Source organism: Rana temporaria, chromosome 2 (genome assembly GCF_905171775.1).
Source record: "Rana temporaria chromosome 2, aRanTem1.1, whole genome shotgun sequence".
NCBI lineage: Eukaryota > Metazoa > Chordata > Amphibia > Anura > Ranidae > Rana > Rana temporaria.
The window spans coordinates 479,518,335-479,546,025 of record NC_053490.1 but is presented as its reverse complement, the minus strand read 5'-3'; positions in this window follow the sequence as shown (position 1 = coordinate 479,546,025).

Sequence of the window (27,691 nt, the reverse complement as noted above, 5' to 3'; positions counted from 1 at the left end):
GTAAAATGGGAAATTCCAGATTTCTCCGACAACAGGCTTCATGGATAGTTACTAGAGCCAAAGGAGATTGTTGGTGAATAATGTCATACACAATCAGTGCCATGGTACTTATTGTACTGCCTTCCTAGTTTATTTATTTTAGGGAAATACACTAGTGTGGAAAACATTGAAACAAATGAACAAACACATCAACACCTTTATATGCATTAAAGTTATTTTCAAGACTGCAGCATCTATAGACAGCTAATTCTTGGAAAAGGAAGTCTGTTCAAATAATAATAAAAAAAAAAAAAACCTTATGATACAGTCAGTATTGTAGAGGGAAAAGTAACTTTCTGAACACTAAGCTTACTGATAGAGGTTTTATATTTGCATTGAAGCATACTGTTCTTTCAATAATAGGACGTTACAAGGGATGCTTTTTAATAACAGCTTTTGAATAACCATCAACCTTGTGATCCTAAAGCTAAGATTCGACATTAACCACGGGAAGCCGATCTGCGTGTACTAGGCACTTGATGTCCTATGACACCCGCCAATCATCTGTAAAGAACACAGAACAATGATCTGCCTATGTAAACAAGGCAGATCGCTATTCTGACAGAGGGGAAGGAATGGATTTTGTGTTCCTGCAAAGCAGGGGCTAGAATCCATTTCTTCCCCTAGTAAAAATGTGCACACCAAAACCCTGTCTAGGCACACATTTAACCCTTTTGTCACCCTGGATGGTTAAACCTTTCCCAGCCAGTGTCATTAGTACAGTGACAGTGCATATTTTTAGCACTGATTGCTGTAGAAGGGTACTTTCACACTGCTCTGTAGCAAAATCTTGGTATAAATGCATATGCATTTTTACCGCAATTTTACTGTGCTTCAGATGCACTTGCTGTGGGTTTCTGGTGCATTTTTGGGTTGCCTGCACTTGTGGAAAATTGACATGTGACTCAAAAGTTCTTCCACCCCAAACTCTCTCATCCATGTCTTTATGGACCTTGTTTGTGCACTGGTGCGCAGTAATGTTGGAACAGGAAGGCGTCATCCCTGAACTATTCCCACAAAGTTGGGAGCATGAAATTGTCCAAAATGTCTTGGTATGCTGACACCTTAAGAGTTCCCTTTACTGGAACTAAGAGGCCAAGTCCAACCCATGAAAAACAACCCCACATCATAATCCGCCCTCCACCAAATGATTTGGACCAGTGCACAAAACAACTTCCATTAAGACATGGATGAGCAAGATTGTGACCTTAACCCCATAAGAATCCCTTTGGAATGAATGAGAGCAGAGACTGTGAGCCACGCCTTAACATCCACATCAGTGCCTGACCTCACAAATGCTCTGGAAGAATGGTCAAACATTCCCATAGACACACTCCTAATTGTGAACAGCCTTCCCAGAAGAATTGAAGCTGTTAAAGCTGCAAAGGGTGGGCCAAATCAATATTTAACCCTACGGACTAAGACTGGGATGCTGTTAAATTTAATTTGCATGTAAAGGTAGGTGTACCAATACTTTTCGTAATATTGTGTATCTGGATTGAAGGTGAGAGTTGCAATCTGAGTTGTTTATTTTTTTTTCTCAGAGTTGAGCTTAATCCAATCATTTATTGCATATTTATTGTTCATGGCCCACATAACTGTGGGCATAGCGGTGTTGGTGGTGTTTACTTTGTGCCAAAAGGTATCCCTCTTTCTAATCTAAAAAGTTGGGCTATGTCAAGGGGACATGGGCTGCTATCAACATGCCAGGGGACCTATACGTTTCAGTACGTTTGGACATTAGGCCATATGTTTAACATTCAGGTACCTTATAGAAGAGGGCTTTTTTTTAAAGAAGAAATAAACCCTCTGAAACGTTTCCCTAAATAAACCCTGCAAGAGAAAGGGCATAATGAGCTAGTATGCATAGCATACTAGCTCATTATGAATTACTTACCTGAGATCGAAGCCGCTGCCGCCATAATACCCAGAGTGACTTCCGGGTATCGCTTCTCCAACACTGTGACTGGCCGGAGCAGCGACGACATCACTCCTGTGCAGGGGACGGCATGGTCTCATTCATTAACGGCACGCTCATTGCGCCTGTGCCATTGTCTACGGCACGCATGTGCCGTAAACATCGGTGCAGTCTTTTCTGCAAATATCTCCTTAACCGTGTTGGTTAAGGAAATATTTCTTGCACCTACAGGTAAGCCTTAATCTAGGCTTATCTGTAGGGCCAAGTGGTCTGTAAGGGTTTACAACCACGTTAAGGTTAATGTGAGAAAAAAAGAAAAACTCTGGCTGAGCAGATGTTATTTTTAGATTTTGGCAGGCCGTGAACTTTGGCACCAGAGATGATTTCTATCACCTCTAGGTCATGTTTTTTTTTTTTTTTTCAAATGCTTTATTTAGTACTTCCATTGAATTCTGAACAGCAGAACAGTACAATGTAACAGTAAACATAAATGATAACATAACAGAAAATAAAAGAAACATTCAGGAAGATTTAGTTGACTCAATAGGTCAAGCTCCATGTGTTAACCTCTCTGCACTGCTGACAAACGTCTGGCTCTATAAAATATAATAATCGTATCCATACACTGCATCTGTGATGGAAATGCTTGAAAGCAGCTAATACCAGCATTTATACCAATCAGAAATCATAAACAAGGTCACCATTTCTTAGAATGGCAGAAGTTCAACATGCTCATTGTATAGAAAGTATGCAAATTGTCCACGTTTGAGGGAAACAGGATAATAGCCCTTGTTGACCGGCTCACTAGTTTTGACAGCCGCTTGAGTTACGAGCACTGGGCACCTGCTTATTTGATGTACAGGCTGCAGCTTGGAAGGGATCAGTTAAATAATGCCTTTTGCACAGGCTATTAAATTGCAGACAGAGGGAATGCAACCAATCTGTTCAAAATCTGACTTGCCCGAGCCCTGCAAGGGATGCTCAGAGGAGATTGATTGACACAATTTCCGTAAACTGGAGGTCTAATTCAAACTCTCCAAAACAAAACTTTGTTTGTCTTGGGACCGGCAAGGATTTGTTAATAATATTCTCTTTTCAGTGCGGTGGGAAGCTGTCTTTTCTTTTGCTGGAGAAAGTTCTGCTTCATTCACTGCAAAGAACAAGATGGTTTTAGATTGAAGACAACAGTAAAGAAAGCCTGCCAGCATCTGACAATGTGCTAACGTACATTTACATATATCAGTCAGTACCACAGTATAGTAAAAAAATACAAAGGGCACAAAAAAACTGAACAAAAACAAACAAACATTTAACAGCCTGAATGTAATCAAGGTGATGTTGTTTACATGGTAAAAATAAAAATGTACTTCAGCATACAATTGAGCATCATTTGTGGGCTTTATAGGTAATATTCATAACCTTGATAGTAGTGACATATTCAAGCAAACTATTCTTCTTGTTAGACAAAGCAGTGTTAATCAAACCTCCGCAATGCTGGGCCTGGGTATGAGAGGGAACAAAGCTTGGGGAAGGGGAGGGGGGAGACTGATGCTTCATCTATTAGTAATATCAGTGGGAGCATAAAATAAAGTAGTGTCAAAACATTGTATTTCTGAAAAAATTATAATATAGGGCAGAACAATGGAATGAAAATTGTTTTAAATAGTTTTTTATGCTATATATTTTTATTGTATTTAATTTATATATATATATATATATATATATATATATATATATATATATATATATATATATATATATATAGATAGATAGATAGATAGATAGATAGATATCTACTATATATACAGTATATATATATATATATATATATATATATATATATATATATCTCTTTCTACACATATATACAGTATATCTTTCTACATATATATATATATATATATATATATATATATATATATATATATATATATATATATGTATATATATATATATATATATATATATATATATATATATATATATACATCTATCCATCTATCTATCTATCTATCTATCTATCTATCTATCTATCTATCTATCTATCTATCTAAAGAGAGAGATTTGAAATAATAGTATAAAACATCCACAGTAAAAATACTGTATTAATCGGATACTATGAAACAGCACTGATTTGTTGAGTAAAGTGGCCAACTCCACACCGACAGTTTTTTAGAAGAGTGATGATAAATACAGTAGTTCAGAGTATTTGTCCATATGTAAGTATAGGAATCAAAGTAGTGTGCACCTTCCACCGATCACTTCAATTCCACCATGTGACATAAACTCCCCTTAGGGGTTAAACTCACCAGAGCAAAGCTCAAAACCAGCCTCTAAGTAGAGTACTCTGAGCCAAAACTTGTAAACACCACCATTCCAGGAGAGCACAGGATAATTAGGGCTCCAATATAAATCATGAAACAGAGAGGAGCGCACATAGCGTAATCCCGTTTAATTGAAACGGTAAACCCTTACATCAAAATATCCCCTTCATATATTATACGTACACAAAATCACAGTTAATGCAGCAAAAAGAAGAAAACCGGGTGCACTTCACCATATCAGCTGTCTGCCATCCGTAATGGTAACAACTAAGAGCTACCTAAATGACTTCCTGGTTCCTGGTTCCGGGTCTCACAGCGGTGGAGCGCACACGTCACTTCCTGTATAACGTCATGTGGGTCACCTGACGCGTTTCATAATTTTCGACTTTGACAGAGGGCGTGCCCACGCGACTAGATGACTAGCTTATATTCACCCGCCCCCCAACGCCTTGGCCAATCAAAATGTACGTTCTGGATATTGGCAGGTGCACATCGCCACATCCGGAGTAAGCAATGACGGCATTCTACGGATGAGGGAGTGGGACAAACAAGCTCTAGATGCATATAAATAAATCATACATAACTAATATAACAGAGATATTAGATGCACATGTGTTGATAAGTTATATCCTTAAACAGTAAATCTTTGTATGTTATTCCTTTGGAATATTTTTAAGCCACATTGGGTGGTGACCGTTGTTAATAGGCAAATAACTGTTAGAATCAGTGGGCTTGAAGGGGTACAACCTATTTGCTTGTCTAAAGATATTAACATCTAAAAAATGTTTATCACTTTGACTGTACTCGCTAGTTAGCTTAATATTGTTATTGTTCAGATTCAACTCATTTACAAAATACCCGTAGAGACTCGAGGGACCCTTCCCAGATGAAAAACAAATTGTCTATATACTTTTCATACAGAAGGAGTGGGGTACGCAAAATAGAAAAAAATATTTCTATCCTCCCACTCCCCCATGAACAAATTTGCTATGCTGGGGGCAAATTATATACATATATATATATATATATATATATATATATATATATATATATATATATATCGCTGTGTAGGCTGTGATGACCTTTACTAAAAAAGTTACATCTAGTTTGTTGAGTTTCTTCTTAGCCTAGGACATTGATCGCTTCTGCCTGCTGCCATTGAGTGTCCTCTCCAATAGGTAGAGTGACATATTGCAATATATTTGGGTATAAATAATTTTTTCCAGTGATGTAAGCTAAGGAAGAGAATAAATATTTGAGGTGACCTTCTTGTAGGGTCTTCCTGCCTTGCAAGGATTTGAATGGGTACTTATCCTCCCAAACCTTTGTCGGGAGGAGGTAAGCCAGAGTGAAGAAAGGTTTTGTTCTCCTGGGGGCCTGAACCTGGGTCTAAGGAATCCAAAGCTGGGCTGAGTTAGAGGCATGGGAAACAGGAAAGTGACTATCCAGAGGGATTATCTTCTGAGGAGTCTACTGTATTGTATAGTGTCCTGGAGAGATTGGGAGGGGCTGCTGCCAGGGAACATCACATGGAGATTTCTGTTGATCAGCTACTCAAGGTACATTTGACTGTGCTGCTGTATATACTTTCAAGTGTTTTTATGAGATGTTAACAGGCTTTTATTCAGATTTTGCATAAGGTCTCAGAGGAGTGATGCTACACCCCTGCCTGGTCAAAAAATGCATTAGAACTTAAAATCTGGTAAGGATTAGTTAAAGGGACACTAAAGGTTAATTTTATTTATTTTTTTAATAACAAGCATGTCATACTGACCTCCACTGTGCAGTTCATTTTGCACAGAGTGGGCCCGAACGTCCTCTTCTGGGGTCCCACGGCAGCTGTCTTGGCTCCTCCCCACAAGAGCTAACCCCCTCTAAGAAGCTCTCTCCCAAGGGGGTTACCTTGCGGTGTGCTCCTGTGTTATGCACTCGGCGTGCATACCCGCCGAGTGTATGACCCGGCCCCACCCCCCGGAGGCCGCGTCACTGAATTTGATTGACAGCAGCCAAAGCCAATGGCTGCGCTGCTATCAATCTATCCAATGAGGAGCCGTTTAGACATTGAGAGAACGACGCAGGATCGCGCCCACAGAGATTCAGGGCTCAGTTAAGTAAAATGGGGGCTCGGGGGGCCGGAGAGTGCAAGGTGTTTTTTCACCTCAATGCATAGGATGCATTAAGGTGAAAAAACACAAAGCTTTACAACCCCTTTAAGGAGTGGGCAATCAAACTGATCAAAATAACAATGAAACTCCTGTCCAGAGCTTTCAAAATTCAGATTCATCTCCACATACAACAAACTCATAAACACAACATGTTTTTCTATTTTTGCTCTGTGGTCCTGTGAGTTAATGTATTTTCCTTGCCTGAAGCAGATGGCAAAGTTCTAAATATATTGTGTCTCCAGGTAAATGAATTCTGGTTATGTCAGTACCATTTTATTTGAAGTACTGTAGCAGGGCATGGGGGTTAAGCTGTAAAAATGGACAGTTTTAGACTGGGAGATTATGATCAGAAGCAAAAACCGATAAAGTTTGTTGATGGAAATTTTGCACCATGGAATATGTTTGCCAATAGTTATTGACATTTGTATAAATCACTTTTATGAACATCTAAATCAAAACACTAAGTATTGTGAGAGGCAGTATTGGGGGGGGGGGGGGGGGGAGATGTGTGTTGTATGCAATAAAAGAGATTTTGTCAAATATTACCCAACCCTAACTCTACTGATACGTTTTGAGAGTTTTATAAATTGGACACTCTGGACATGGAAACCTCTAGATAATTATATTGATTTCACAGTTATCTTGGATTTATCTGTGATTGAGGGCTTACAGCTGCTGTGACTAGAATAGATATCATTCAGTTATGCTGCTTCTTACTTCTTTTTTTTCCATTTGCAAAAAAAGAACCAAAGCATTACAGTGAAATCTGTGTGTTGGCAAGCAAGCCCAGAGACTGGATTTAAAGGGAAGATATTCTATATTTACCGACAGGTTCCAATTTTAACTTTGCTTTATAAATGCTCCATAAAACATATGGGCTTTAAAAAATATCTGGCAGGAATATGCTGTCCTACATGAAGTTATCTACAGAGACAGAGGGCTCAAACATCCGCTGTATTATCGGGACTGTTATTAAACGTTGTATCTGCTACAAAGCGCGTCTGGATATTAGGCCTCGACTGCCCTGGTTTTGATGGAAAAAAGGGTTATTATGGCCCCATACTGGACCATATTAGGTCAGGTAGAGACTGGCATTCTGAATGTGGTCAGCATATGCAAAAATTTAACTGTTTAAATGGTTATTTAATCTGGTCTCTGGGAGAAAAGCTAATTACATATCTGAACTACATGCAGTGTATGACAACTCATTCACCAACAAAAGGATTTTTTTTTGTTCTGTGCTGTCCGCTTTGGCATTGACCTACACCCACCACTGCAGAGGCAGCACAGCTTGGTCATTTACACACACCAACACAATGTTAATAGGGTCATTCCTTTGTTACAGAAACATGCTTGTAATCCAAAGCACTTGTATATCAAAGCAAATTCCCAGATAAGAAATGATGGAAACTCAAATAGTTTATTCCATAACCATTTATTCATAAATCCTTCAGTTTAAAGTCCATATAAAATGATTTTGCAATGTGACCAGGTTGTGTAACCATAAAATGTCCATCCTCAAATGGAAGCCCCCACAAGGGGATTAGAAGCAAAATCCAGCAGGAGCTACAGAGTATAACAGAGAAGAGAGGCACCTCTAAAGCCTCGTACACATGATCAGTCCATCCGATGAGAATGGTCTGATGGACTGTTGTCGTCGGTTAACCGATGAAGCTGACTGATGGTCCGTCGCGCCTACACACCATCGGTTAAAAAAACGATTGTGTCAGAACGCGGTAACGTAAAACACAACGATGTGCTGAAAAAACGAAGTTCAATGCTTCCAAGCATGCGTCGACTTGATTCTGAGCATGCGTGGATTTTTAACCAATGGTTGTGCCTACTAACGATCCTTTTTTTTCCCATCGGTTACATTTAAAGCAAGTTGGCTTTTTTTTAACCGATGGTTAAATAACCTATGGGGCCCCCACACGATCGGTTTTGACCGATGAAAACAGTCCACCAGACCGTTGTCCTCTAGTTAACCTATCGTGTGTACGAGGCCTTAGGCCTTAGGCCTCGTACACACGATAGGTTAACCAGAGGACAACGGTCTGATGGACCGTTTTCATCGGTCAAAACCGATCGTGTGTGGGCCCCATAGGTTATTTAACCATCGGTTAAAAAAAAGCCAACGTGCTTTAAATTTAACCGATGGATTCCTAACCGATGGGAAAAAAACGATGCTCTGAATCAAGTCAACGCATGCTTGGAAGCATTGAACTTCGTTCTTTTCAGCACGTCGTTGTGTTTTACATCACCCCGTTCTGACACAATCGTTTTTTTAACCTATGGTGTGTAGGCGTGACGGACCATCAGTCAGCTTCATCGCTTATACCGTTGACAACGGTCCATCAGACCGTTCTCATCGGATGAACTGAACGTGTGTACGAGGCTTAAGTGTAGCAATGTGGTTACATTTAATGAAGGTACAACATTTAGCAATTCACAGGGTTGATGATTAAAAGAGGCACATCTAAGTATGGAGGCATCTGGGGTAAAGCTATTCACATAGACCATTCTCCACATCGTCGGCTCTCACTGCTGTCAGTCTGCAATTGAGAACAGGAAGACTACCCTGCAGTAGAGCGATCTGAAAGCGCGGGTTAAACCACTCATGGAGTGCAGCGTGAACGGGACATTGTCGATGGCGGTGAGGAGGATGGTCTATGGGGACAGCTTTACCCCGGATCCCTGCATACTAAGATGTGCCTCTTTTAATCATCAACCATATGAGTGGCTAAATGTTGTACATTCATTAAATGTAGCCATATTGCTACACTTATGCCACGTACACAAAACCGTGGATTTTTTTCCAAATGAATTTTGTCTCAAACTTGTGTTCCAGAATCCATACACACGGTCACACAAATGTTGTCGGAAATTCCAAACGTCAAGAATGCGGTGATGTAAAACACTATGACGAGCCGATAAAAATTAAGTTCAATTATTTCGAGCATGCGTAGGATTTTTGTGCGTCGGAATTGCAAACAGATGATTGGAATTTCCGACAAGAACTTTTGTCGACAGAAAATGTCAGATGGGGCCTACACATGGTCGGAATTTCCAACCAAAAGCTCACATCCAACATTTCTTGTCGGAAATTCCAATTGTGTGTACGTGCCATTAGAGGTGCCTCTCTTCTCTTTTATACTCAGTTGTGACATGATGCTGCTTGTATATCAAGACATTGTTGTATATCAAGTCAAAACTTATTTAAGAAGATAATTATGAAACCACTCCCATTAGATTCCACATGGATACAGACAATCACACAGGAATTTCTTCAGAATAACAAAAGGCAGGAACCTGCAACAAAGTTTAGTAAAATCCTTGTAATGTACATAGATCACCCAGAGGGGAATGTTTTTTTCTCAACAAAAGTGGAGTTACACTTTAAGGCAGGATCACTATGTGTCTTTTTTATTGAAAGCTGTTGCTCTTAAAATATTGAAAACCATGTTTGAAATGACATTATCACGGTAAAGTTTTTATGAACTTTCTGTGACTGCATTTAAATATATATTTTCCTTTGCTCATCACTTTAGTTTGTGTAGTCTTGAATCAGTCATGGTATTCATTTGCACGGGTTTAAGGCTGCAATTACATCTTCCTAGCTGCGCGCCGCTACAGAATGTGTTGCGCTTTTGTGAATAAATGATAATAATGCTCATAAAATAAATGTCATAATAGCATTAAAATAACCTTAAGCAGCATGAAGTACAAAGTCACAGAGCAGTGTGGCATCGAGCGAGAAATAAAAATGGCCCTTTATCTAATAACTTTTACTTTGTAATGCGCTATCCCACGAGGGAGCCCCATTGTTGATCCAGGACTTACTATTTGGAATATGGACACACTCCATTGAGGAAGTTCATTTACTGCCTAGTCCTAATTATGATAACATCAGGGTTAATAAGATCTCAGAAGGAAAATTGGAGGGACCATCATATTCTGTGAGCAGCAAAATTGATGTGATGTGTACTGTGACTTATAAACTGTGATAAAAACAACAAATCATTGGTTTGCATTGATGCTGTATTATTTTTACTGGTCTCAATATTTCTTTGAATTATAAGCCTGGCTTTTCATAGAAAAAGTAGTATACTTAAAATGTAAAACTTTTACTTAAAGTGAAGGCAACATAAAAAATCTGTTTAAACCTTTGTGGGTATTCTAACTATTTTCTTTAAAGTATCCAAAATAAATTGGGACCCTGCCAGTCTTCTCCCTTCTGGTGCCAATACTTCTATGCTGTCAGCTCTACCTACAGGTTTAGACGTGTGGTAGTGTTGACGGTAACATGAGGAGGTTGTGCAAAAACACAGCAGGTCCGCAGTTCTGAAGTCAGCTTGTGTTGTCATCAGCTGACCCACCCATAGCACTTCCCTTCCCACATTGGGCGACAGACATTCCCATGCCAAGACTCTGCCACGCTTACCCCTAATGCAGGTGGTTAGACACACTATAGCTGGCTACTGTGTTCTTCACCTATAGTAGCCCCCATTCCCATAAGGCAAACAGGCCTACCGGTACTTGGTTGCCCCCAGGATATATACACAATACTATAGTGTCTGGCTATCACACCAGGGCAGGCACAAACTGAGCAAAGAAAATGGGTACTTGCGGTTGGCAGACAGGCAGAGTGGTTCAATTACATTCCAGGTAAAAGGCAGGCAGAGTTCCGAGAATAATCTATATTCGATCCCAGGTCATACACAGGGAAATCCAATCAGCAGAGCAGACAAACAGGTAGCTTGAAAAATGTGCTACAAATGCAATATCACAAGCATGATACTACAGGCTTGGCTGGCTTATATCAGGTTTGGTCTGCACCTAGAGTCTGGCCACAATCAATCACCTTGCAGGTGGACAGACAGACAAGGAGAATACCACAGCCAAAACCAGGATGCTGAAACTAGCAGCTATGATGGATCAGGAGTACACACGCTTCTGACGGACTCACTCTATGCTCACTGTAGGCATACCCTGGGAAGGAGAGAGTAGATGTGATGTTGGCTAAGCACTCAATCATCTGAACAAGTATATGCTCCACTCACTTACTATCTGTGGATGGTATAAAAAATAGTGGTCACATGACTTTTCATAAAAAAAAAATAGATTTTCTAGAACACTGTTTTCTGATGTTTAGCATGCACATAAACTATAAAATGTAACCTGCCAAGCTTATACTTTCCTGTACCTGAACCAGTGAGCTAACCCTGGTAGGGCCCCAGAGCCAAAATGTCAAAATGTTTTGTGTATAGAGGATGACACAAGCATCCAGCACCTCTTAAAGAGCTCAATGTCAAAGAGGCTTTCAGAGACTTTATTGTTGAACTAAAGTAAGGAGAAGACCCAGACCTCTGAAGAGATGAGTATAAGGGCTTTTTCACATGGGTGGCCAGTGGGGTTGACAACAGGTGACTGAGCCATGGTTGTTCCTTCCTCTAGCTGCTCACCTAAATTTTAACATTATAGCTGGACAGGGATGAACACATATTAGGGCCGCAGCAGTTTTAACACAGCTTGCAGAGTTTGCTAGGTGCATTGAGGCCAATGAGAGTGCACTGTAACTGGGAGCCAAACACGTGCCAAAGGCTGGTTGGCACTGCCACCAGTGTGAAAGAACCCCAACACCCTTCTATTGCAGTGACATTGATCTGGATTTATTTGAGTGAGTACTAATAGACGGCATTCAGATGTCCCACTATAGTGCAACCTTCAAACAACTGTTATTTATTTTCAAATATCTCCAGCACAGACACACTGCATTGACTGCCACAAAATTAGATCTGGGTCCTCCTGCATTTTTTCTACCATCAGTTCACGTGCACATTGTTATGCAATAATGCCTGTAGTCTTTCTTTGCATCGCAGAAGGTTTGTCACGTATGCAAACCTTCTCGGTGTAAGGAAATGTTGTAATAATTGAATTTTATTTAGGTAAATACCACAGTACCAAGTTACTCTGTGGAGAAATGCTACAGAGAATGTGCAAAAACCCAGCAGAGGAATAAATAAATGAACATTCTAATTCTAATTAATTAACCTTTTCCAGATGTTCTCTATTCTTTGGGGGAAATAAAATGTGTAGCTGCAACCTTTAACATCTGATTATATCAAGCATCAACCTTCTCACACAGTGTTTAGGATTTCTCCAAATTTCCAGTAGCTGAGTGCCAGCCAGGGTGCCAGTTGGTGGTCTGTTTTGCAGATGTCTGGTTAGTTCTACGTTAATTCAGCACAAATTTACATATCCCTGGTATATGCCACAGTTCAAAAGAAAATCATGATGCTTCTTTGAATAGATTTTTTTTTAAATAATGATTTTCGCACTGGTAGATCTTGGTGTGACACAGTAGATGTGAAGGCTAGATTTTTTAAGGATTGTTTAACACCAAGTCTATTAAGCAGTGTTTTTATGCATGCCTCCACACATTTATGAGATCCTAGAAAACATTTGTTATTTTAGTAACTTTTTTCAAATTTGTTTCAGCCCACAGGGTCCAAGCTGAATGCTGGGCTACCTGTAAGGTTGCTTACAGGCTAAATGGGAGGGGCGCCTAGGCATCTTCTTTCTGTGATCTATAATTAGCCTCCTGAAGTACACTTACTTTGGGGGGCAATGTATATAATATATTTCATTTTGTTTCAGCCCACAGGGTCTAAGCTGAATGTTGGGTTAACTGGGAGGTTAAGTGGGAGTGGCGGCTATACTTCCTGTGGCCCTATAACTGGCCTCCTGAAGTACACTAATGCCTTGTACACGCAATCGGAATTTCCTATGGAAAAAGTCACACGGACTTTGTGTATGCCCATCTGAGTTTTCCCATTGGATATTCTGAGGAATTCCGTCACGTCAGAGTTTACATAGAGAACATGTTCTCTTTTACTCCGATGGAATTCCGATGTGAGTTTGGCCAGGCAAAAGCCCGATCATGTGTACGGGGCATAACATTTGTGGGACCACCACTCTGAAGATCAGCAGCATTTGGGTTGTATTGCAGTGTTGACAATGAAGGTGAATATTCAAGGACCCAATTAGAGTTTTGTTACCCACTCCACAGAAATTGTGGGTACGACATTGATTTGGGCAGATATTGAGACGCATACTTTCAATGAAACAATAGATCATAACTGTGTGTATTTTTCTTTGGTGGGGAAAGTACGGTATATAATGTATTTCATTTTGTATGTAAGTTAGGTGACAGAGTTGCGCTGTGAAACAGAACTGTTTAAATCTCAGGACTGGATGAATAGAAATATAATATACTATATGACAGGCAAAACCACTCCTGTTCATGTATTTTATCTGTGTATTTACCGTACCTGTTTTCTTGCACTCTAGCTTGAAAGAATAGGAATGGGTTGCATGTCAAAGACAATTTTTTATCACATATGGATACATGAAAGTTATGCGCCACAATCCCTATACATTTTCACGCAAAGCCCCACTGTTTATCTGTAAAGTGGCCATCCTAATAAAGTGTAATTGCTTCAACTGACCAAGGATTAAACTTAGGAGCCTCATCTTTAAATTAGGCGATCATACACAAGTATGGCCATGTCTGTATAGTCTTCAATTCTGACACTACAGATATGGCCATACGTATGTATAGTCACTTATTTTAAAGCTTGTCTCCTTCCAAAACCTGACCTCCCTCCCACCCTCCTCTAACCCAAGCAGTCATTTTTTTTATTACTTTGTGAAGTATTGTATACTTACCTAAATCTAATGGCCTGCTCCCTCGTTTAGTCCTTTTTTGGGTGCAGGGTATCAGTAATCCTAATTCCTGTACCCCAGTGGTCCCCCCATGCTGACATCATTGCCTGCAGGCTCTCCTCTGGATCTTGAAAAGACTCTGGTGCTGGGCAACCAATAGGAAGTGTCCATATCACTCAATGAAGAACTCTGCCTCTTGTGAAGAGAAGACAAAAGAATACACAGGACCAGAATGACACATGATTGCGGCTTTAGGTGTCTTAAAGGGTAGGGTTTTTATTCAGCAAGTCAGCAATTAGTTAGAGGGGAGTAGTGTGGTGGTAGTTGGGGGTGGACAGTTTGGAGTTCAGCTTTAAAGATAAGTATCTCTTGTTTGAATTGTGACTGGATTTTCCATCCCTCTTGTTTCACAATGTCGGATAGACTGAACCAGTTCAACAGTGAATTATACAGAGAAGTACCGGTATGTTACATTCGGTGAAATACACCTGAAATAAAGCTAATGTTATAATTACATACCACCGCACGGTAAATACTGAAAAGACCTATTGAGTTTATTTTTTGTCCAGCAATTTCTGTATTCTGACAGTTCATTACAATTTAATAATCACCTACTTTTGCTTCATACACAGTCTTACAGTGCCAGCCTTCATTTATTGGTATGAATGCCAAATTGCTCTTATTAATTAAAAAGATTGCTTGGGCAACAGCTTCTGACAATGAACTTAACAATATTTAAATTTGGATGCTCACAACACAACTGCTTTTCCCTAGATTATTTAATCATTGCACTGGCGTCATCATGCATGCTCCCATGTGTGGGGAGCTTTGTTAAAAAACCCAATGTAAGGTTGTCATAAGATAATCAGGTATATTTGTTCTCAGGGGCTGTTTGTCTATGATAAGGGGACCTTAGACTTGTATTTGAATAATAATTCACATACGTAAAATGGAAGAGGCTTTGTAAGTTCCATTCTTGGTAAAAGCAGGACCCATAGGATGGAAAAAAAAGGGTAAACAAATGACAGTAAATCCAGTGACATGTATACCACAGTAAACCCACTATGCAGGCAGTAAAATTAACCATACCAAACACATCAATACTGACAGTAGTGGGGGAGGGTGGTTACGGTGTTTTTAAAGCCCAACTGAAAATTTTGTTTAAATCAGCAAAAAATATTCAAGTTCAAATTAAAATGAATTCAGTTTTTTTATATATTTTTTTATACCTTTTAGTTTGCTTTCCTTCTAAAGCAACCACAGCCTAAGTATAAAAACCTGTCCCCTGCAAACATCTGCAGGGTAGGAGCTTTGCATTCTGCGTGGAAGCAGTGGTCCTATTTTAGAGGTCTATTGCACTAGATCATGTACCTAGTACGTGTTTCAGCACTTCCAGATTGGGGCTACGCAGGTGTGCCACCGTCGGCCCACTCCCGCTGTGTTTATACACAGTGGGAGCTGATTGCCGGGTACCGTAGACTCAATGTCGGCTGGCACTCATCGATCGTTCATTACACAGGTAATACGGCAGTCTGCCTATGTAAACAAGGCAAACTGCCATTCTGTCAGTAGGGAAGGCATTGATCCTGTGTTGCTGCAAAGCAGGAACTTGGATCCATGGCTTCCCTTAGTAAAATCGCCTCCCACCGTTTAGTAAAACACTGGCTAGGCACACATTTAACCCTTTGATTGTCCCTGAGGTTTACCCCTTCCCAGCCAGTGACAGTGCATATTTTTTTTAGCACTGATCACTGTATTAGTGTTACTGGTCCCCAAAAAGTGTCAGTTATTGTTTGACAGTCTGCCATAATATTGCAGTCCCGCCATTATTAGTAAAACAAATTATAAGCAAGACTAGCATAGTTTGTAGACGCTATAACTTTTGGGCAAACCGATCAATATACGTGTATTGGGATTTTTGTTACCAAAAATATGTAGCAGAATACATATTGGCCTAAAGTGATGAAGAAATTTGATTTTTCATTTTTTTTTATTGGATATGTTTTTTAGCAGAAAGTTAAAAAAAATATATATTTTTTTTTTCAAAAGTGTCGGTATTTTATTGTTTATACCGCAAAAAAATAAAAACTGCAGAGGTGATCAAATACCATCAATAGAAGCTCTATTTGTGGGGAAAAGGACATCAACATTATTTGGGTACAGTGTCGTACGACTGCACAATTGTCAGTTAAAGTAACGCAGAGAGAGAGAGAGAGAGACTTGTAAAGCGCAACACATGCGAACTGAATCGCCTCTGGGCGATGTATCCATTTCATGGGTAAGGAACCCCTTGACCTCAGAAGAGATGGGTTTTAATCTTTCTCCTGAAGGCCAAGTGGTCCAACTCCAGTCGGATGGTGGTTGGTAGTGCATTCCACAGGCGAGGTCCCTGGACTGCAAATCTTCGATCTCCTTTGGACTTGTATCTGGCCTTGGGTATCTGGAGGAGGTTTTGATTGGTGGATCGCAGAATGCGATTGGGGTTATGGGTTATGGGTAAAACATAACCTGGTCAGGAAGGGGGGGGGGGGTAGGTCAAGTGGTTAATAATAGAACCCTTTATTGGGTCCGTCAGGCACACTATGCAATTTTTTTTAAAGGACTGATATAGTAGGGTTGACTTATTAAAGACAAATAAACGTTTTACAAGGGACTGCAGCATCAATTTTCATCATATTCAATAAGTTCTGAAAAAAAATTCTTGCAAAGTGAACAGCATACTTATTTGCCTTTAGTATCCAACCCCTTTGGTTCTATCATCATCTATGATCTAAGTAGTGATATTAAAGCTTACAAAGCTGTAGGAAAAAAAATCCTCCCTGCACAAAGAATGCTTTTAAACATAAATCAACTAATTGGTTTGCAATTACAGGGAAGTGTAAATGCATAGATCAGTTCTGACCATTTTTCATGTACATGTTTATAATTAACATAAAAATGAATTTCATAGAATGTATCCATGCCCCACATCATGCCTGGGTGATCAATAATACAAAGTGAAAAATAAACTTGTATTTTTCCTGCTTTCTCCTTCTTTTATCCAGAATCTGCACTTAGCCTTCTTATGACTCCAAAACCAGTGAGAGCCACCATCCATCTATCACACCTATCTCTTACAAAGAATTCCATTATGGTCTCCAGCCCATCAAGTGTCTGCCACTATCAAGAGGTCTATAATGCCTTCTGTATTCACAGCTCATTCATAATCTCATTGTCCGTGTTCCTTCTTTCACCATGACAGACTCATCAATACCAAACACATTAACCTTGTGCTGTCTATTAGGGCTGCATATCATTATTTTCCTCTAATACTGCTGTCTTTTCTATATGACTTATGCAAATCATTGAAAAGTAGGCGACGGCAGTGACAGCATGTATCCTGAGTGTACACTGTGAGCTTGCTTATGCCTATTTTATTTTTAAAACCAAAAACATATGATTTTTTTTTTATAAAATATTAGACTTTTAAATACAAAGGAATATGAAGCAATCAGTAAATGTTTTTTATTTCCTATTTCCGCATCATAGTGCAGGGACATCAATCAAAGATAAATCCTGATTGGTTGTTTTTTGGTTTGCCCTTCACACATAACTGGCAGCGAGTAAAGCTGCCCATATACTAGGGATGTACCGATACCTATTTTTTTTTACAAGAGTACGAGTACCAATACTTTTTTCAGTATTCACCAATATCAATTACCGATACCTACCGCAACTGTCGGTAATGGTACAAAGTATTGGAAAGTTATTTACAAACAATATATATATATATATATATATATATATATATATATATATATATATATATATATATATATATATATATATATATATATATATATATATATATATATATTAGGGCTGTTACTGATCAAAATGTTTCTGTTCGATTAATCGTTTTTTTTTTTAATCGATTAATCGACTAATTTCGATTAATTACAATGCACATACAGATCCAACTACTTTTAGCTGATCTCCTTGCAGGCTGATTCCCAGTGCAGCTACCAACTACTGGAAAAATGGAGAGCAGGATACAAAAAACACACAAAGGCAACGCTCGATGGGAATAGCATTAAAACTTTTATAGTCTTCAAGTAGGTAACCAAATAAATATTGCACTGGAGATAAAATCGATGTAGCTACATAAACTGTAAAAATGGTGCGAGTAATACCAAACGGTACCAAAAGCAGTCATAAAAACATGTAGCTAAGTATGATACTGGTATAAAAATGTGTACAACGATACCACTGCTGAATCTAGATGAGGAGAAGTTAACATCAGTCCGTCGGCATGTAGATGTCCCATGAAGGGAACTATCACAACTCCCAGTGGATGGTTGTAGAATCCCAGGTTGATAGAGGGAAGTGATAGAGGGAAGTGTAACACCCCTTGCGTGTGGCAGATAGTAAGGTCCCGCCGGCATGCCGATATGAAGGCACAGCAAAGGAGCCCTTCAGATGGACAAGGCAAGCCCCACCGGTGTCCGTGACATTACTGGATCTCCGACGGAACTCCCTGAAGGCCCAGAAGCTGGCGGAGAGGTGAGTACCAATCAAAAGAATTTTAATCGATCAAAAAAATTTAAGATTAATCGATTAATTAAAAGTTAATTTGCACAGCCCTAATATATATATATATATATATATATATATATATATATATATATATATATATTTTTTTTATTATTACACTTTTTTCAATGTGAAGCATGTCAATATATGTTAAAGGTGTACACATATTAGTGAACAAAGCAAACAAAAAAAGTCTTAATTATTAATAGTTTATAAAATAGAAGTAAAAAAAAAAATCAGCAGGAAAATAATAATTAGATGGAGGAGAATAAGGAGTCAATTAAGGCTGATTAGAGTAAATTAAGGGTTAATAAGGGGTTTAACCACTTAAGCCCCGGACCAATATGCTGGCTAAAGACCCAAGGAGTTTTTACAATTCGGCACTGCGTCGCTTTAACAGACAATTGCGCGGTCGTGCGACGTGGCTCCCAAACAAAATTGGCGTCCTTTTTTCCCCACAAATAGAGCTTTCTTTTGGTGGTATTTTATCACATCTGCGGTTTTTAGTTTTTGCGCTATAAACAAAAATAGAGCGACAATTTTGAAAAAAATGCAATATTTTTTACTTTTTGCTATAATAAATATCCCCCAAAAACATATATAAGTTTAGGCCGATACGTATTCTTCTACCTATTTTTGGTAAAAAAAATCGCAATATTCGTTTTTTCGGTTGGTTTGCGCAAAATTTATAGCGTTTACAAAATAGGGGATAGTTTTATTGCATTTTAATTTTTTTACTACTAATGGCGGCGATCAGCGTTTTTTTTCATGACTGCGACATTATGGCGGACACTTCGGACAATTTTGACACATTTTTGGGACCATTGTCATTTTCACAGCAAAAAATGCATTTAAATTGCATTCTTTATTGTGAAAATTACAGTTGCAGTTTGGGAGTTAACCACAGGGGGCGCTGTAGGAGTTAGGGTTCACTGTGTGAGTGTTTACAACTGTAGGGGGGGTGTGGCTGTAGGTGTGACGTCATCGATCGTGTCTCCCCTATAAAGGGGATGACGCGATCGATACGCCGCCACAGTGAAGCACGGGGAAGCCGTGTTTACACATGGCTCTCCCCGTTCTTCAGCTCCGGGGACCGATCACCGCACTCGAGCGGCGATCGGGTCCACGGGACCCGCGGTCCCGGTCCCGGATTTTCAGACCGGGTCGCGGGAGCGCGCCGCGGGCGCGCGCCTGCGACCCACGGCTGGGTACAAGTACAGGACGTATATATACGTGCTTGTGCCCAGCCGTGCCATTCTGCTGACGTATATGTGCAGGAGGCGGTCCTTAAGTGGTTAATAGAGGAACATTTAATAAAAAACACAATACATTTTTTTTTTTTTTTACTTTACAGATTGCATTAAACTGACTTCATCTGCAGATCGAAGTTCATCCCTTTGATCTTTAGATGAAGAATCAGAAAGATGCAATGGGACAGATTCAGAGAGATCGGTGCATCTTTAGATAGGCGTAGTGCATCTCATATGTGCTACGCCGTCGTAACATTGAGAGGCAAGTACAGTATTCACAAAGCACTTGCTCCCATATGTACGCCGGCTTAACGTAAATGGGCCGGCGTAAGCCTGCGTAATTCAAAGTAGCAAGGCAGTGGGCATGTTGTATTATAATGAAGCGTGACCCCATGTAAATGCATGGCTGAACGAATGGCGCATGCGCGCGCATGCTCAGAATCACGTCGAATTTACTCCCTAAGATACGCCGGCTCCATTCATACGACGTGAACGTAACCTACGCCCAGCCCCATTCACGTACGACTTACGCAAACAACATAAAATACGACGGCTGTTTTGACGTTTCCGACGTCCATACCTTTGCATTACCTGCGCCTCATATAGCAGGGGTAACTTTACACCGGACGTACACCTTATGTAAACGGCGTAGCTTAATGCGACGGGCGCAAGTACATTCGTGAATCGGCGTATCTAGGTCATTTGCATATTCGACGCGTAAATCTACGAAAGCGCCCCTTGCGGCCAGCGTAAAGATGCACCCAAGATACGGCAGCGTAGGAGACTTAAGTCGGTCGTATCTTGGCTAAATTCAGGCATATCTGATTACCAGAATACGCGTATAGATATGACGGCGCACATTTGGACTTACGACGGCGTATCTGGAGATTCTTTTTATCTTCGATTTTCAGCGGCTAAGTAGTGTTGTTGATAAGCATTGCCTGGCCGCCCTTTTTTGTTTTTTTTGACAGCTCCAATTGCTTCTTTAAAGGGGTTGTAAAGGTAAAAAAATGTTTCCTAAATAGCTGCCTTTACCTTAGTGCAGTCCTCCTTCACTTATCTCATCCTTCGATTTTGCTTTTAAATGTCCTTATTTCTTCTGAGAAATCCTCACTTCCTGTTCTTCTGTCTGTAACTCCACACCGTAATGTGAGGCTTTCTGCCTGGTGTGGAGTGTCGTGCTCGACCCCTCCCCTGGAATACAGGAGAGTCAGAATGCTCTCTACGTTTCAGATAGAGAAAGGAGCTGTGTGTTAGTGGGCGTCCTGACTCTCCTGTAGTCCAGGGGAGGGGGTGAGCACAACACTCCAGAACAGGAAGTGAGGATTTCTCAGAAGAAATAAAGACATTTAAAAGCAAAATCGAAGGATGAGGCAAGTGAAGGAGGACTGCACTAGGGTAAAGGAAGCTATTAAGGAACAAAATTGTACCTTTACAACTCCTTTAACACTTCAGCTGTCAAAAAAACCCAGAAATTATTGAATGTTAATTTGACTGGCCTGCACAGAGACCTGACCTCTACCTCACAAATGCGCCCTTGTGGACAGTCTTCCCAGAAGAGTTGAAGCTGTTATAGCTGCAAAGGGTGGGCCAACTCAATTTTGAACCCTTACGGACTAAGACTGGGATGCCATTAAAGTTCATGTGCGTGTAAAGGCAGGTGTCCCAATACTTTTGGTAATGTAGTGAATAATATATTGTACCCTATTTGAAAAGTTGGAGGGTCTTTGTAATAGGAGATTACATTAAAACATTTAGGGGCTCCTCAAATAGAATTATGGGAAAAAAGGTGAACTTGGTATATTTCTTGAAATATTATTATTACAATCAATTTACAAACCAAGGGCAGTTTCACACATTCAACACAGCGAGAAGACCAACAATATATTACCCAAAACTGGCATTCCATAATTATTGGAAAGAAAATTAAATAGGATATCACAAGATATGTACTGAGAATTAATCATGGTTTCTCTTGTAATTATATTTTCAGAAGGAATTAATTATGGTTCAGTTCATTCCATAGGATAGCTATCTCCAGTTTCCATTTCCATGTCACATTAGACATATTCTACAGGAATTATGTTGCACCCTTGGGGTAGTCGGGTAAACTGCTCAGCTGTAATTAGTTGTACTTTAATTTACTGGGTTAAAAGAGAAAAGTAAAATAACAAGAATTTATTGTGTTGTTACGGAACAGATACAGTACTTACCATTGCCGCAGCAGTTTGCAATACAGATCGGTATGCTCTCTACCGTTCTAAGGACTTGCAGGAAAGTGCTTATCTTAAAGATAAAGGGCCAGATCCACATACATGTAGAACGGCGCAGCGTATCAGAGATACACTACGCCGCCGTACCTTACCTGGCGCATTTTCGAATCCTCAGCGTTTTCGCGCCATAAGTTATGGCGGCGTAGTGTATTTCTGGTGGCGGATTTGAAATTGGGCGGGTTGGGGGCGGGTTTCATTTAAATGAAGCGCGTCCCCGTGCCAAATGAAATGCGCATGCGTCGTCAAGAAATTTCCCGCCGTGCTTTGCGCGAAATGACGTCGCAACGATGTAATTTTTTGAACTTAGACATGAGTTACGTCCATCTCTATTCACGGACGACTTACGCAAAAAAAAAATTCAAATTTCGACGCGGGAACGACGGCCATACTTAACATGGCAAGTCATGTATACGCCGAAAATGCGACGGCCGCGCGTACGTTCGTGGATCGTCGTAAATCGCTAATTTGCATACCCGACACGGAAAACGCCACCCAGCGGACACCGAAGTATTGCATCTTAGATCTGAAGGCGTACGAAGACGTACACCTGTCGGATCTAACCCAGAAGCCGTCGTATCTTGTTTTGAGGATTCAAAACAACGATACGACGTGGGAAATTTGAAAGTACACCTGCGTATCAGTAGATACGCCGGCGTACTTCGTCTGTGGATCTGGCCCAAATTATTTTCTAAATAGAAAAAACTGATTTGAGCCTCTTGGAAACAACTATGATTTTCCCATGTGTCTGCTCTACACAAGTTCAGAGCACTGACATTCCACAACTTAGACACACTGGGGGTTATTTACTAAAAACTGGAGGGTGCAACATTTGGTGCAACACTGCATAGAAACCAATCAGCTTCCAGTTTTTTTTTTTTTTTTGCCAAAGCACTGTATTGACGTTTTAATGTATATTTATACTAGGCTTCAGAAGTAGGTGGGGTGGTAGGGGAAATCTATATTCACAGTTCCTAGTAACCAAAGAGATTAACCACTTGCCGACCAGTGCACGACTATATACGTCGGCACAATGGCTCGGCTGGGCATATGGGCGTACCTGAACGTCCACTTTAAGAAGCTGCATTGTGGGCGTGCGCGCCGTGAGCTCCGGGAGTCCGATCGCGGGTTCCACGGACTCGATGTCTGTGGGGATACCCGCGATCGTCTCACGGAGATGAAGAACGGGGAAATGCTGATGTAAACAAGCATTTCCCCATTCTTCCTAGTGACAGGACACTGATCGTAGCTCCCTGTAATCGGGTCCAGCATTTGGCATCCATAGCCGCTGATTGCAGGACTCCCCCCCCCCCCCGGCGGCCGCATCATTGAATTTGATTGACAGCAGCGGGAGCCAATGGCTGCTATCAGTCTATCCAATGAAGAGCCGAGAACCCCGGGCAGAGACTGTCTTTGAAGCTCTCAGGTTCGCGTATGAGCTATAAGTTAGAAGCTGATTTAGGTTCATGTTCAAAAATGATTGTCACCAATAGTAAAGGAGGTCTTTGTATATATTGCCTGTAGAACTTAACTATAAAAAGTCTGAAAGCATCCATAAATTGCACATTCCACATTACTCTGTGCAGGAGTAAAAATACATCTAATTTTGTTTCCGAGTCATCTTCAGTAATCCCCTTGTGCATTGACAATTTTGTTTCAAGCGTTCTATGCCTTGGGTTAGTGACAGGACGTGGATTCATTGTAGTTTGATCTTGTATCTTGAGGTTTATGCTGACGCATCAGTTCTTTAAGTTTTAGGTGGAGTTTGTATTATGAGCCTGTAAAGCAATTTCATCTGCTGGCATGACATTTGTGCTAAGTAAGCTATCTGAAAAAAGTTTCTGTTCTCTTCATTTTAGAATATCAGGCGTGTTGTTTTTTTTTTTTATTAATAGAAGGTCATGTAAAATAGGTGAGATGATAATCAGCCAAGAATTTATCATAGAGACAGTTGTGTAGTAAACTATAAGAGATGATTAAAGACTGGGAAGATTCAACACTTCAGCTGGTTTTGAAGATTAAAAACAAAACAAAAAACAAAATTTTTTGACAGCGAATACTTTATTTCCAGTAGTTGCAATTTGAGATATTAGCTGCACTGCCACCTACAGGTCATATCTAGTATGCGTTATTACCATGTATAAGAAACATGTATACAAAGGGCTAGATTCAGTAAGGGCAGCGTATCTTTGTGCGGGCGTAGCGTATGTTATTTACGTGTTTTATGTTAATGTATGATGACCTGATGTGATTGACGTTTTTTACGAACGGCGCATGCGCCGTCCGTGTACATATCCCAGTGTGCATTGCTCCCAAGTACGCCTCAAGGACGTATTGGTTTCGACCTGAACGTAAATTACGTCCAGCCCTATTCGAGAACGACTTACGCAAACGACGTAAAAAATTCAAAAATCGAAGCGGGAACGACGTCCATACTTAACATTGCGTGCGCCTCATAGGAGCAACGTTACGCCAAAAAAGCCTTACGCAAACGACATAAAAAAATACCGCCGGGCGCACGTACGTTTTCGAATCGGCGTATCTAGGTCATTCGCATATTCTACGCCGAAAACGACGGAAGCGCCACCTAGCGGCCAGCGTAAATATGCACCCTAAGATACGACGGCGTAAGAGACTTACGCCGATCGTATCTTAGCCTAATTTAAGCGTATCTGGTTTCCAGAATACGCTTAAATTTACGACGGCGTAAATTCAGAGTTACGACGGCGTATCGACTGATACGCCGGAGTAACTGTTACTGAATCTAGCCCAAAATCTTTTACAAAGCTTGCCTAAAGTGATGGTGCTCCTATTAAGATCTTTATTTAACTTCCTACTGAAACTAAAGTTTTCTTTATAGGATAAGTGCACCCTAATGCCACGTACACACAATCGGAATTTCCGATGGACTTTTTCCATCGGATTTTCCGATCGTGTGTAGCCCCATCTGAGTTTTTTCATCAGAAATTCCGATGAATCGGAGTTTAGATATAGAACATGTTCTATTTTTTTACGATGGAATTCCGATGTGATTTGGCCGGGCAAAATCCTGATCGCGTGTACGCGGCATTACACTAAAATCTCTACATCTACAAACATCCATGATCTAACACTAATCTATCTAACCCTGTAAAGAAGTAATCAGTATACATACCTTCTTTGAAGCTGATCAGACCCAATTCCACGCTAAGCTGTCAGCCACAGCTTTACTGTGGAGGCGGGTGCAGAGGACACAGCAGACAAGGGAAGCCCTATAGTAAGTCTATGGGTGGCGTCACTTCCCATTCATTTCACAGTCATTGTCGGCTGTGTCCTCTGCAGAGCTTCTGCCGCTGGAGACCGGATCAGATCGTCTTCAAAAAGGGTATGTATACAGATTTCTTCTTTATAGGGCTGAATAGGTTAGGCTAATATTGTGACTAATATTGTTGATGTTTGTAGTAATTTGTAGAAATTTTAGTGTTAGGGTGGACTTCTTTAAAGAAAACTTTAGTAACACTAGGAAGTTAAACAACAATCTTAATAGGAGCACTGTCACTTTAAGCAAGCTTTGTACAAGCTTGTTGTACACATGGTTCTTATACATGGTAATGACACATACTAGATATAACCTGTAGGTGGCAGTGCAGCTAATATCTCAAATTGCAACTACTGTAAATAAAGTAGGAGTAAAGTAAAAAAAAAAGTATGTATACTCATTTCTTCTTTACAGGGTTAGATAGGTTAGGCTTTTATTGTGGATGTCTGTAGATGTAGCAATTTTAGTGTTGGAGTGGACTTATCCTTTAAATGCATAAAAAAAACGAGCTTGATAAAAGCTTTGTAAATACCTTGTAAAAGCTTGATGTAAAAATTACTCTTTGGCTAAGTTTACACTTGTAGCAGATCTTGCCACCCCACGTAAAAGTTATCAGAGATTGATTGCTTTTCACAGGCATTTTACAAGCAGTGAGGTAGTAATATCCTCAACCACATTCAATGCATGCAGTTGCAGGGAGGTTGCGGCGAGGCTTACGAGGCTTGCTGAACCTGATGGAGGTAGAATACTTGCTGTGGTCACAAAGCAAAGCATCACAACTGTGGCATGTGTTCAACTCCATCTGGCTGCCTTTGCAGCTTAACCTCTTCAGCTCTGGAAAATTTACCCCCCTTCATGACCAGGCCATTTTTTTGCAATACAGCACTGCGTTACTTTACCTGACAATTGCACGGTGGTGCGACGTTGTACCCAAATAAATATGTAATTTTTTTCCCCACAAATATAGCTTTCTGTTGGTGGTATTTGATCACCTTTGCAGTTTTTATTTTTTGCACTATAAGCAAAATAACACTGACAATTTTGAAAAAAAAAAAGTTTTATGAGGCGATCAAAGGGTTAAATGTGCTTCTAGGGAGTGATTTCTAACTATGTGGGGGGGGGGGCTGGGTGAGGACAGAGATCCTGCTTAGCAGAAACACAAGAGCTCCACCCTTGTCATTTTTACAGCGTTCAGTGCTATAAAAATGCACTGCTACTGTAAAAATGACAGTGGCAGGGAAGGGGTTAACCACTAGGTGGCACTGCAGGGGTTAAGTGTTCCCTATGAAGTTATTGTTACTGTTAGGGGGCGCGGCTTCACGTGACACGTCACTGATGAACGTTCCCGATTGCGGGGAACGGTCATTAGTGACAGTGTCACTAGGCAGAATAGGGGAATGCCTTGTTTACAAAGGCATTCCCCTGTTCTGCTCTTGCCGACCACAATCGCGGGACTCCCAGGAACATCGAGTTCATCGAGTCAAGCTAGGCGGCAGATTTAAAGGAATGTGCCTGTACGCCAATCTGCCTGCCCGTGCCATTCTGTCGACGTAAATAGTCGGGCGGCGGTCCGTAAGCGGTTAAAATAACCTTTCCTTTTAAATCTGCAACTACTGTAATTTGCTGTACAATGTAATGCAATATGGCTACCTGGAGGTGTTCTGTACACAGATGGTGTACATCAGTGTAGCATTCAGCAGCTACAAACACTGTAGCTGCTGACTTTTAATAAGGACACTTACCTGTCCAGGGAGCCTGTGATGCCCCCCCTCCCCCCTAGGCCGATCTGTCCATCGGATCGGGTGCAGGTGCCACCATTCCAACTAAGGGAAACCGGCAGTGGAGTCTTCAGGCTTCACTGCCGGTTTCCTACTGTGCATACACGAGTTGTGCGCTGCTTCCTGAATGGCCCCGTCATCTTCTGGGACACACAAAGGTCCCAGAAGGCAGCGGGGGGAGAAGAGGATGCGCTGGGGCGGAAGTACACAAGGTACTTCATAAAAGGTAAATAAGGAAAAAACTAACTTAAGGAGCCAATCATTTATGCTACAATGCTAACAAACAGGATACTGGTAGGAAGAAAGAAAGAACGAACAGAGTGACGGAAAGATGAGCTCATCAGTCTGGATC